Below are 12,898 nucleotides of genomic sequence, written 5' to 3' on the forward strand. Positions count from 1 at the left end.
ATTATTATATTCATATTAAAAGTCTCATGCATCAATAAAAAAGATAGCCCTATCCATAATGGAAAGATGTCTTGGATATACTTTTGAGAGGGAAAATGTTTAAACTTTTAAGGCACAGAGAGTATAATAGGTCATGAGCTTGCATATGGCTAACTGAGTTCAATCACTGGTGGCACATATGGTCCCCTGAGCCTGCAAGGACTGGTTCCTGAGTACAGTGACAAGAGTAACACCTGAGCACTGTCAGGTGTAACTCCCAAACAAACATTTAAAATTTTATGTGTACATAGATTATGGACATTATAATGTATTATATTTGATTTTATATTTTATAATATTGATTTGATATGCATAGTAGGTTGTGTATAGACAGACAAGTTGATGGATTGTCATTTAGGTCTTCTTGCAAGCAGGGCGCCAAGATCAGAGTAACAACTGCATGGTATTAATGTAGGATAAGATATGCAAAGGCTAAAGGACCGAGGGAACTGGAGCAACAGATCCTTCAGGCCACATGGCAGATGGGACACTGAGGACGGAGGGAAAAAGAGGAGGCTGTTGGGAAAAGCCTCAGAGTGCGGGGTTTCTCTGAAAAAATGTATTATTCAAAATATACCCAAGAGGGCCAAAAACACAATACGGAAAAGCCATCTGCACTTGCATGTTCATAGCATCACTATTCACAGTAACCAGAATCTGAAACCCAAGTGCCCAAGAAGAGATGAGTGGATAAAGAAACTACGGCCCATCTACACAATAGAATAGTACACAGTTGTTAGGAAAAATTAGTCATGAAATTTGCTTATACACGGATGGAGCTGGAGAGTACCATGCTGAATGAAACAAGTCAGAGGGAGAGGGACAGACAGAATGATCGCACTCATTTGCAGGATATATATATATATATATATATATATATATATATATATATAAAACATGATGGTAATATCCAAAGGCAAGAGCCAGGAGGGTGGCCCATGGTTGGAACCTGCCACAAGTTGTGGGGGAGTGCAGTTAGGACAGAGAAGGGACCACTTTGACAATGATAGTTGGAAATGTTCATTCTGACAAGAACTGAGGTGGAAAGGAGGTAACCTTTCACTAACAGTCTTGCAAACCACAGTGCCTAAACTGGGCGGAGAGAGAGAGGGAGAGAAGAGAGGAGAGAGAGAGGGAGAGAAAGAAAGAGAGAGAGGAGAGAGGGAGAGAGAGAAGAGAGGAGAGAGAGAAGAGAGAGGAGAGAGAGGGAGAGAAAGAAAGAGAGAGGAGAGAGAGGGAGAGAAAGAGAGAGAGAGGGAGGAGAGAGAGAGAGAGAAGAAAAGTGTCTGCCATAGAGGCTGGTTAGGGAGTAGGGCCAAGAAGGAAACTGGTGACACTGGTGGCAGGAAATATGCACTAGTGAAAGGGTGGGTGTTGGAACATTGTATGACTGAAACATGTTCCTGTATCATGAACAACTTTGTAACTGTATATCTCATGATTCAAAAACAAAAAATAGTATTTTAAGTGGTGCTCAGGATAAGCTCTAGGGTCAGAATCACCAAGAAGATGCAGGCAGAAAAATTGAGGTGATAGTATTGCTGTGGTCAGTTCTTGTCTGGGAACTCGTAGGAGAAGCCACTGGTGAACACTGTGTGGCTCTTGATAACGAAACAGAGTCCCCAGGAGCAATTTCTCTCCTGAAGGAAAGTCTGAGGGCTCATATCCATGGCTGCCAAAGTTCACCATCTTACTGCTGAGATCTACTTCTCTATACATGTTTTGGCAGAAGAGACATATGGTTCTCCTGGCCCTTCTTCCCTCAGAGAAGTCTTAGGCACAGGGGTTCTAGACATGCAATTGTGCTGACAACTCTATCTTGCTCTGACACCATGCAGAGCAAGCCCATTGGCACCTGGCTGGCTTAGCTGGTTTTCTGATCCAAATCCTTCCTTCCTCTGAAATGGTAAAACCTCTACGTGACGTATCCATCTCAGACAAGGATTGTTGCATTTGCCCAAATGCAAAGTGAAAAAAAAGGGCAAAAAAGTAATAATGGACATTGAAACAGAGCTCCTGAGCATCTCACACACTCTTCCCTGTAAAAAACACACAACCCGGAGATTCTTCTTGCAGCGATTTATTCAGAGACCTTCTCATGCATTGGGAAGGAGGGGAAACTGAGGAAAGAGGAGAAACGATGAGGAGGAAGGAGGGAAAAACGAGGAAGAGCCTCTATCTAGGTGACTTCCCCCCTTTTATCCCTCTTGCTGCTTGCTAATGCCCAAGTGTCTACAGCTGATAGGCTAGTTACACCTTGTGGGCCTGACAGGACATCCTGTTTCCTTATTAGGAGTTGTTTTCGAAGCACGGTGCAATTAACAAGAAACAGGTGTTGTTTACGAAAATAGAATGCTAGACACAAAAGGTTCAATAACAATAGCAGAACACCTATTCTCTAGGACAGATACTTTTTCAGCGGAACCCATCAATGATGAAATCCCATGGTTGTGTTTCTCCTCTCCTTGTCCAACAAACATATGAGCATTCATAATATTAATTGTTTTGTATGGGCATAGCAAGAGATGCATTAAACTTTTAGAATTGCTCTCCTGGGGTCATCTCAATCTCAGACTACAGTGTCCGGGCCAGATTAGTCTTTCCTATCCCTAGCAGGGTCCTAGTCTCGTCATTACTTTAAGATCATGACAGCACTTGTCCATGATCAGACTCTTAACTTATAGTTAAGAATGAGGCACTTTGGCCAGGCCCATCTCGATGCCAGGGTAGCACATAACTTACCGCTTGCCCTGGGTCCGTCTCATCCCCCATTGGGACCCTGCCTTTTAGAGGGCTAGGAACTGAGGGCAACCAAGGCTACCGTCAAGAAAGCAGATGCCCGGGAATTAATAATATTCAAAGCCAATTAAATCCCAATTGCAAAGGCATATTAATAAACGTCTTTCTTTGTCCATACAAAAAGGACTTGCTCTGAATAAGCTATGCAAAGGACTCAAGGAGAAGAGAAAGACATTATTTACAAGTCAACAGAACACTAAGAAAGAAGCTACAAATAAACAAGAGAAATGGGAGCACTGTGACGGGAGTAACCCAATAAACCTAAACTACCTGAAGCTATGTAATCCTACACTTCCCTGTGTCCCAGGTGTAACAGCATCCCGGGATGCTGCCTGATGATCAGAGTTGGGTATTCTTATCTCACTTGCTGATGTCTGGATGAAGAAGGCTCCATGTCACCCAAGCAAATCTATAGATTAGAATTCAGTGCAAACTCTCTACTTCTTTTGGCAATAATGTGTTACCTTTGGGGACATAGAATCCTACAAAGATGAAAGAATCTCTGGGAGGGGAACTGCTGGGAAGGGAATTGTCTGCCAGTGAGGAGAGGCAGTTGTCTCACTCCTCAAGGTCTCTGTCCTAATGTTGACATTGCACCCTGGAGGCTGGCACTGAGGTCTGAAAGATATTGCTCCCAAGTGTCAGATGGCCTTCGGTTAGCCATTCCAACCTTCTGTGAGGCCTGCAACTTCTGACAGATGCAGTGTGTGCCACAACCAGGGGATTCCAAGGTTGTGGTCTGTTCCCTCTTCTCATATGTGTATTTCAGTATTGGGAAAGTGCAAATGACGAAAAAAATCTTCCATCACTGGACAATCACAGGTCCCCACAATCTGCCTCTGCTTTCCATCTTTGTCTTCAATCTTTTGCTCTTTTTTCACCTAGACTTTTATAAATCCATAAACTCATTTGCTGTTGACCCTATTTCCATATGGCTCCTCAGAAATATATGTATCTATTTCTCTCTAGTTCTCAGGCACTTCTTTAACACAGAGTGTGTGAGCTGGGACATTCCTTAGTGCTCTGCTTCCTGCCAACTTCACTCATTGCCCATAACTATAATGCAGTCACGTTCCTTACTTAACTTGCAGATATATATTCCATCGATCCATCTATAAAACAAACTTTAACATTGCTCCTATAACTAATTACATGGCCCTTCCCTGTTCCCTCGAGACCCAGAGGTAGGTGCTAGGCTGTAACTCTGGTGCATGACATAGATATTTAGGCTATAAATCATGCAAGTTTGGCTCTGCTAGGGCTCAATTTTCGCTGTAAATTTTGCATATTCAAATAAATTGCTCCTGGACCTGCTTGACATAGTTATTTGGTCTAGTCAACATAACCCAGCTTACAATACTGATCACTTAGTGTCCCACAATCAAACACTTTCTCAAGGCTTAACTGCATTCTGTGAGGTTTTGTGTTTTTGGGCTGTGTGTCCACAAGGGGGAGGAGTGGGGGTGTAGGGAAAGACATTGAGTAGATTTTGACCTCCTTGGCTCTGAGTTCTCGGATTAATTGGTGTGGTGCTTGGAGGACTGTGCACTGGCAGGGACTGGACCAGGATCAGCTGTGGATAGACAAGCACCTCATCTCCTGTACTACTTCTCCGGTTCTGGGAGCTAATGTTTTTAGGTAGATAGGGAGATATGACTTTGCTTTGGAACTCAAGGATCTACATTGTTATGAGCCCACTAAGGTTTGCCCTAAACTTAGCACTGTATCTTTCCTTCTGCTGAAACTTTCAACACTAGAGTACTGCAGAGTGCATGCAGCCCGCAGTGGGCTCTTGCAAATCTGGCTGTTTTCTAAGTTAGCCAGTATATAGGCCAAAGCAGCGGTACCAGGTATGATCTATGCTGCTGCCATGTTTAATTGGGGAAATGAGATAAATCATTTGTTTTCTCTTTGCAAGAACTATTCCAGCATCTCCTTGACTTCTAATACTCTGAGAAATTTATTTGAATAAAAACTTCCTGAATCTTCTCATGGTGTGGAGAACTGTACTGTGGAGAGACTAGATGATCTGATCTCCCATGACTATATGATGACAAAGAAAATCACAGCCCAGAAGCAACGCACTGTAGCACTGCAGCACTGTCATCTTATTGTTCATCAGTTTGCCTGAGGGGGCCACTAGTAACGTCTCCATTGTGAGACTTGTTACTGTTTTTGGAATATCAAATACGTCACAGGTAGCTTGTCAGGCTCTCCGAGAGGAATTGAACCCAGGTTAGTTGCGTGCAAGGCAAGCATCCTACCCACTGTGCTGTCGCTCTAGCCCAGAAGCAAAATTGAAAATAAATACTATCTGTTCCATGTTAGCTTGAAATATCTCTGATTCTGCTTGATTGTGGCTTTGAACACACTTGATCAATCCATTGCACACTATGTGCCTGAGACTTTGTTACTCAGGCCTGGGAAAGATACTGCATTGGTCAGAGCAGTGGGTCTGGAATCTTTCTTGGTTGCACCTGTGTGGGCCCATAGTCATACTCTAGGAGCCACCCAGTTTCTTTTGGAGTCAGAGTAGAGAACTGGAGATAGGGAAGCATTCCTACCCCAACATGCTTTAAAGAGAGCATGACAATCTTGTCATCCCTTGAGGGCTGCTCTCTTATCTTCTGTAGGATAACATAGTCTCAGGTAGTTTAGGTTTATTGGGTTGTTCCCATCACAGTGCTCCCTTTCCTCTTTGTTTATTTGTAGCTTCTTCCTTAGTGTTCTGTTGACTTGTAAATATTGTTTTTCTCTTCTCCTTGAGTCCTTTGCATAGTTTATTCAGAGCAATGTCCTTTTGTATGGACACAGGAAGACTTAGCAAATGCTATGCTTTTATAACCTGGGAGTCATTTGACTCTACATGATATTTTCCTCCTGGGCATCTGTTCTTTAGACCTAAGCCTCAGCTGTCCTTACTTCCTAGCACCCCCAAAAGCAGGGTCCCGATGAGGGACAAGATGGACCCAGGGCAAGGGGTGAGTTGTGTGCTACCCTGGTATCGAGATGGGCCTGGCCAAAGTGCCTAATGCTTAACTATAAGTTAAGAGCTTGATCATGGACAAATGCTGTCATGATCCAAACAGTGATAACTAGATTCGTACCCTGCTAGGGTGAGGAATGATTAATCTGGCCTGAGTGCTGTGGTCTGAGTCTGTGGCAAGATGTTGCCAGGAGAGCTGCCTTACAAGCCTCAATGTATCTCTTGCTATGTCCATACAAAAATAACTAGTATTAAGATGTTAATAAGTGTTTGGACTAAGGAAAGGAAAAAAACCCTAAGAGTCTAGAAGGGCTTTGGAATGCCCTGCCCTCAGGAAGGGCTTTCTTATGTTGATTTTGCTACCTGGCTGGGTGTAGCCTAGAGGGCAAAGTGGGAGAGACAAGTAGGAGGAGAGACTAGAGAGATGCGGAGTTGATCCAGAGAGAGGCCGGAGCTGGGAGTGGGGGAGATGAGAAAGATGGAAGGTTGAATAAACAGTAACTAATCAGCATCCAACTTGGTCCTCGTTCTTCCTTCGCCTGTCCTTAGCCAACGGCCATCCCGATCCAGCCCACACACAGTGGTTCCAGAGCGCCGAACGCGGGTGGTGAGACAGAGCCGCCCGGAGAGCCCGAGAGTGCGTGCGCCCCTCGGCGTGCCTTAGTTTTTACAATCTTCCATTTGCTCTGTTGATCCCAAAAGCAGTTTACAGACTTCCATTTGGTCTTCCCATGATAGTATATGACAGCTCAAAGACCAGCCTAGCATAGAGCTGATTCCAAGTGCCAATGAGGCCAAACCCAACTTTGCATTCAGTGATCAGGAGAATGACCACCAGAGGTGTCCCAGTGGACTCATGTGAGGCAGACTCATTTCATGTATAGCCCAGCTCCTCTGCACCCCCACTCTTACAGGACCACAATGAAAGTGTTGGTCAATGTTCAATGGGAATGTGGCAGTAGTCCTGTAAAAGTTGGGTATTTCTTTTTCCCAGTATGTTGGCTCTGGTGAGTCCCTATAAGGAAAGGATGAGGGAATCTTCAAGGCATTCACTTGCCATGTCATTATAGGTTCCTTCCCCCATGCATGGTGGCCACCTGATCAGATAATTTCCAGATCTAAAAATTGGCTCTGAAAGAGATCATGCCTTTTCATTGGAGCAGCTGACCTCCCACTGCTGATAATATGTCTTACCTTCTTTTGATTGCATACCATTAGGCAGAGCCCTTGTTGGCTGCCCAGGTCAGTCTCCTTTGTCTGTCACTCTGCCCATCATTATAATAATTGCAACCTTCTGGCTTCCGTGTTGTCATCTGACTTCTCTTGCTTGCAGGGAGGCTATTTGCAGGATATTACCCTCATTACTAATCAGCCAAGTTCCATGACCTCCTCTCCTACTTCTAGCTCTAACCTGCCTGGGGGAACCAGACAGGAGCCCTGAAGGGATTCAGGGACTCTTCTTATCTCTGTGTCTCTGATGGCCCAGCCCTCCCCAGTCACATAATTTCAAGTGACTTCTGGTCTCCTTTCCTTCAGTCTTTGATTCCCATCCCCACTGGCCATGGCAATATATGCAAGTCAGCTGTGCTCAACACTTCCTTTTTTTTTCTAAGCTTCTACTAGCTTAGGAGAGAGTTGTCCCAGGTCCTGAGTCCTTACCAGTTTCATTTACCAAGAGACTGCCCCAAGTCAATGAACCCTTTTTTATCCAGTCCTCTGTTCCTCTCCAAAGTTTAGTACTAGAGGCACTGTCTTGACTTCTGCCCTGAGCCTCTTATCTAATTCTCACAGCATCTTCTAAAACAATCTCTTCTCTCCCCATCTGCCCTTGACACTCCTCCTAATCTTGACAGTCACCCCGCAGTGATCAGAATGCAGGAGGAGGGAGGGAGAGCTGCAATGGGAAGGTGACCTTTATACTCATAGGAAAGAAGTCTCTTCAATGCTTTCTCAGCTGGGATGTCCCAGTGCTCCTTAGGGAAGGTGGGTGCTCCCCTGTAGCCAGGGGGGCTCTTGAGAGGCTTCAGAGACTCTGTCCTCTAACAGGTCTATCCTGGATCTCACACTCCAAGTTTTTCCCAGAGGGCCCTGACTTGCATCACTCATCTCTGAAGCTCAATGATCCTGACTTGAAACCCTGAGTTGCATCCATTCTCCCACTGTGGGGAGATTGCAGACCTATCTTCAGGGGGGTGGTTCTGAACTGCTAACCTCCCTCAGTGGCTCAGTGTGACTCGCACATCAATGCAGCTCTGTCCTGACCAACCAATCCCAGTCACTTTGGGAGCCTTGTTCTCCCATACCCTTTCCATACCAGGATAGTCCCCTCCTCTGGGATGTTTCCCAAGTCCCCATTGTGAAACTGGTTGGTACAACAGCTCCATGACATTGTGTCAAGGACCATCCATGGCTCTCCCTGCCCCTCTGTTGAGGTCTCTCTACCTATGGGGCCATAGATGCTCCTCATCCCAGTCCCTGTTCCATGAACCACTCCTGGAGCTGGCTGTGTCATGGGGATGTCAAAATGGGGTCAGAAACACAAGAGGGTCATTGGGATATGGTTATGGCATGTAAAGAGAGAGAGAGAGCAAGAGCTGGAGTAGGGCAGGGAGAGCCTTTGCAGTGGGGTATAGATGGAACAGCCTGGGAGAAGAGTGTGGAGAGAGATGAGCTAAGAGAGCCTAGGATTGGGGGCAACCCCCAGAAAGTCTCAGTGCAATGGGGAGATCTGGAGAGGAACTTTGCAATAGAAAGGGGCGTGACCCTAGGGATTCCTGATGTATTCAGTGATGGCTGGTGTCTGCTCAGGGGGAACACGACCTTTGCTCAAAGAGGAAGTCTCCTGAGGGGACTCTCTGCCTCTCCCAGGGATGCACCCCAAACTGCCAGCTACTATGCCGATGCTTCAGAATCCCAAAATGTCATATACAAACAAAGATCAAGAAACTTGCACTCCAACTGCTTATAGAGAAATCACCTCTTGGTAATGGAGCAAGAGCAAGAAAAATGGATACATTTGATTCCACATCTTTTTTCTATATCAACTTAATTTTAATAGCAATTTATTCTCATAACAATTATATATGGGTAAATCACAATATAAGCATCACCCCTGAGGACTCTTCAGTCCTTGGTCTTAAATTTGCTGTTTGCTGGTTTTCACGTTCCAGCTCTGCACTCTTTATTGAAATTCACCCAGTGTCTCTTCCCCAGTTTTTCACTGTGAATCTTTCTGAGCTGTTCTGTTCCAGGCATGTCTCTTGTAATAACACATTATTTAAAAAATTAAGCTCAATGAGATCTTTTTGGTGTTTCAAAAGGGAATTTTAAATCTCTTTATTTTTATTGTTATAACATCAAAGAGGGCTTACTCCTAGCATTTTGCTTTATACCATAACAGTTGGGATCTTGTTTGTACACAATAGAAATCCAATCTAACAGAGCAGGGGTGGGGGAGAGCATGTACAATGGACTGGCAAGGAAGATAAAGAACCAGACTTGGAGAATAGACAGGAATCTTGAAAGGGAAGAAGGAGTAGGAGAACACAATAGCTAGCCCTTATCTACTACTGGCCCCAGGTGCCATAGCTTTTGGTTCCTTCTATCCCATCCCTGGACTTGACCTCATTGCAGACACCTAAGCCTTCTCTGTCCACAGCTGCATTTTGGGCTACTCCCTAAATGGGCAGAATGTAGCTGGAGTCCAAGATTCCAGGCTGGCCCAGGTGCAGTGACGAGGATGGCCTGGTCCTCAGCGTTTTCAGAGGAGCCAGGGCCCAGCCAGACATGGGGCAGTCAGGAAAATGCCCACTGCACATGCACGGACTTTTCATGACTTTTTTCTCAGCTGATCTCTGTGCTGTGTGTTTGTTTTGACTTTGCTTTGCCTCCTTCCTTATTCATCGTCAGTGTTCAAAAGCATAAGCACTGCATGGAATACTCTTCAATTTCTAAGAAGTGCTTTTAATTTTTACACATTCTACTTTTCTATTTCATTGACTTTTTTTTTAGGAAGTCTTTTTTTTTTTCCTTTCGGGTCACACCCAGCAATGCACAGTGGTTACTCCTGGCTCTACACTCAGGAATTACTCTTGGCAGTGCTCAGGGGACCATATGGGATGCTGGGAATCGAACCTGGGTGGCTGCGTGCAAGGCAAACGCTCTACTCACTGTGCTATCACTCCAGCCCCTCCTTGACTATTTTAAGGCAACAGTGAAACATTATTTAAAGGGGTCCCTTATCTAAGATGAACATTCTCACAAACATTTACTCTTTCTCCTCAATTCATTTCAATATGCCTCTTTATTCCCCCCCCCCCCCCATTTTCCATGTCCTTTCTTTTTTTCTCTTTGTTTCTCAGTTCTGGGAAGCCTTCTCAGAGTTGTCCTCTGTTCAATGACTCATTCCCTTTCTGCAATAAAAACTGTCCTTTTCAACCACCTCCATTGTACACTCTCATTCTTCTATTAACACATTTCTATGTTCTTTCAGATTATTCCAGAAATCATCTCTCCTTCAAGCATATATTTATTGTGTTTTAACTTTTTGTAATGTCTTTTACAAGCATTGTACTCTCATCATCAATTATAAAAATCATTCCTGGAAACTATCATTTGGTTCTTATGGAGGGGTAAACTTGGTCGGCTATAGATGGGTTTTGTTATTTGGTTTTGGCTTTTGGTTTTGGGGCCAAACTCAGCCAGGTTTGCTCCTGGCCCTACACTCAGGGATCACTCATGGCAGAGCTTAAGGGCCCATACTCAGTGCCAAGGATCAGGCTTGGTTTGATATCATGCAAGGCAAACACCCTATCTGTGTACTATCCCTCTAGTCCCGTGGCAGAAATATTTGACCATAACAATTAGACATAACAATCTGTCTGAATAAAATACCATAGCTCATATCATAATAGATCAAATGGAATAAAAAATGATTAGTTCTGTTTTATAAATGATTTGTGCACATTTAATAGTTTATCACATTTTATTTTTTGCTCTTTGGGTCTCACCCGGCGATGCACAGGGGTTACTCCTGGCTTTTGCACTCAGGAATTACTCCTGGCGGTGCTCCGGGGACCATATGGGATGCTGGGGATCGAACCCGGGTCGGCCGCGTGCAAGGCAAACGCCCTACCCGCTGTGCTATCGCTCCAGCCCAATAGTTTATCACATTTTTAAGAGAGAAAAACAACCACTGATCTGCTTCCTCCTTTGCCCCGCCTTCACCCCCTCATCCCTGTCTCTATCACCATTTGTCTCTTGCTGAATCTTCGCACAATATCCCCATTCCCTTATCCTCCCTAGCAGGGCATTTGTCTTCTTGTGCAAAGCAAACTCTTGCGGGTTTGATTCCCCCACACATAGGGCAGGGTGACAGGGTGACCCCCCTACCACACCGTGCTAAGTCTTTAGACAAATTTATATACATGGGCTCCAGTTTAATTCTCAGTCTCTCCTGCTCATGATTCTGGTTCTGTGGTGCTATACTAGTTAATATTAGATCTCATTTTCCTATTGTCTAGGTGATATCTGCCTGCATCTGAAATGACCTATAATTTCTCTGCTCATAAACTCATTCATATCAGTAATTATTTGTTTTATGTTTGGTCTGCTCCACTCGACTGCCAGCAAGGTGAGGCACATGTCTTTTATTTAGTGTTGTATCCTCAGTATGTAGTACAGAGTCTGGTACTTAATAGATACATAATAAATATTTGTTGCATCAATGAATGGAAAATTGCAATTAGATTTTTGCTTATTGTACCCTGAGTGACAACCTTATGTTTACAAATAGTATCAATTTGCAATCATAGAGTGACAGGTCACATCTTCCAAGGTTTTTAGATTATTTTAACTTTTTGAATATTTCAGGGTATTCTGTAACAAGCAGCTGCCAGATATCAGTTCATCAACACAGTAAAAGGTAAGTTTCCATCCACCCCCCTGGGCATTGCACATTAGTGTTGGTAAAGGAGGCTGGGGCCATGTTCCTACTCAGAGTGGAGCCTGGGTGTTCCCATCATGTATTTCCACCCTTCCCTGCATCTCTCTCAGTCACAAGCTGCTGAGGACCAACCTCGGTGAGACGAGCATGTCTGAAGCAGGGGAACTGTGAGGATTAAGAGAGACAAGAATGGGGTTAGGAGGCTCACAGCCTCCTGTATTAAGAGCCTGATTCTCCATCATATTCCATATAACTGGTCTTAACCAAGAATCACTGGAAGAGGGCTGGAGTGATAGCATAGCGGGTAGGGCGTTTGCCTTGCACGCGGCCGACCCGGGTTCAAATCCCAGCATCCCATATGGTCCCCTGAGCACCGCCAGGAGTAATTCCTGAGTGCAGAGCCAGGAGTAACCCCTGTGCATCGCCAGGTGTGACCCAAAAACCAAAAAAAAAAAAAAAAAAAGAATCACTGGAAGAACAAGGACAATCATATACAAGTATCTGTTTATGCTAACAGCCAGGCTAAGCATTTACAAGTCTAAGAACAAGAAGGGGCTATGTGAATGTGACTGAGAGTCTAAAGTCTGTTTATGTCTAATGAATCTTCTCTGAGAGAGATAACAGAGAGAAAAAGCTGTTACAGGACCCCCAGCAAGGTGGCTTTCCCTCTATAGTGCTGGTTTTCTCGGAAGCAAAGGCCCAATAAACCATTTACCAGTCCCTCACCTCAGTGTAGCACTGTTGTCCTGTTGTTCATCGATTTGCTCAAGCGGGGACCAGTAACATCACCATTGTGAGACTGGTTGTTACTGTTTTTGGTATATCGAATATGCCACAGGGAGCATGCCAGGCTCTGCCGTGCAGGTGGGATACTCTCAGTAGCTTGCCGGGCTCTCCGAGAGGGACAGAGGAATAAAACCTGGGTTGGCCATGTGCTCCAGCCCGATAGCTGGTTAAATGCACCTCAGTATATTTAACTTACTCTTTTAAATCTATAAAGTATCACACTAAGTGAAATGAGTCAAAAGGGACAGACAAAATGATCTCACTCATTTGTGGGATATAAAGATACATAATGGGAGAAGCTAATGCCCAAAGACAATATAAATGAAGGGCAGGAGAATAAGCCC

The sequence above is a fragment of the Sorex araneus genome, chromosome 5 (genome assembly GCF_027595985.1).
Source record: "Sorex araneus isolate mSorAra2 chromosome 5, mSorAra2.pri, whole genome shotgun sequence".
In the NCBI taxonomy this organism is placed as follows: Eukaryota; Metazoa; Chordata; class Mammalia; order Eulipotyphla; family Soricidae; genus Sorex; species Sorex araneus.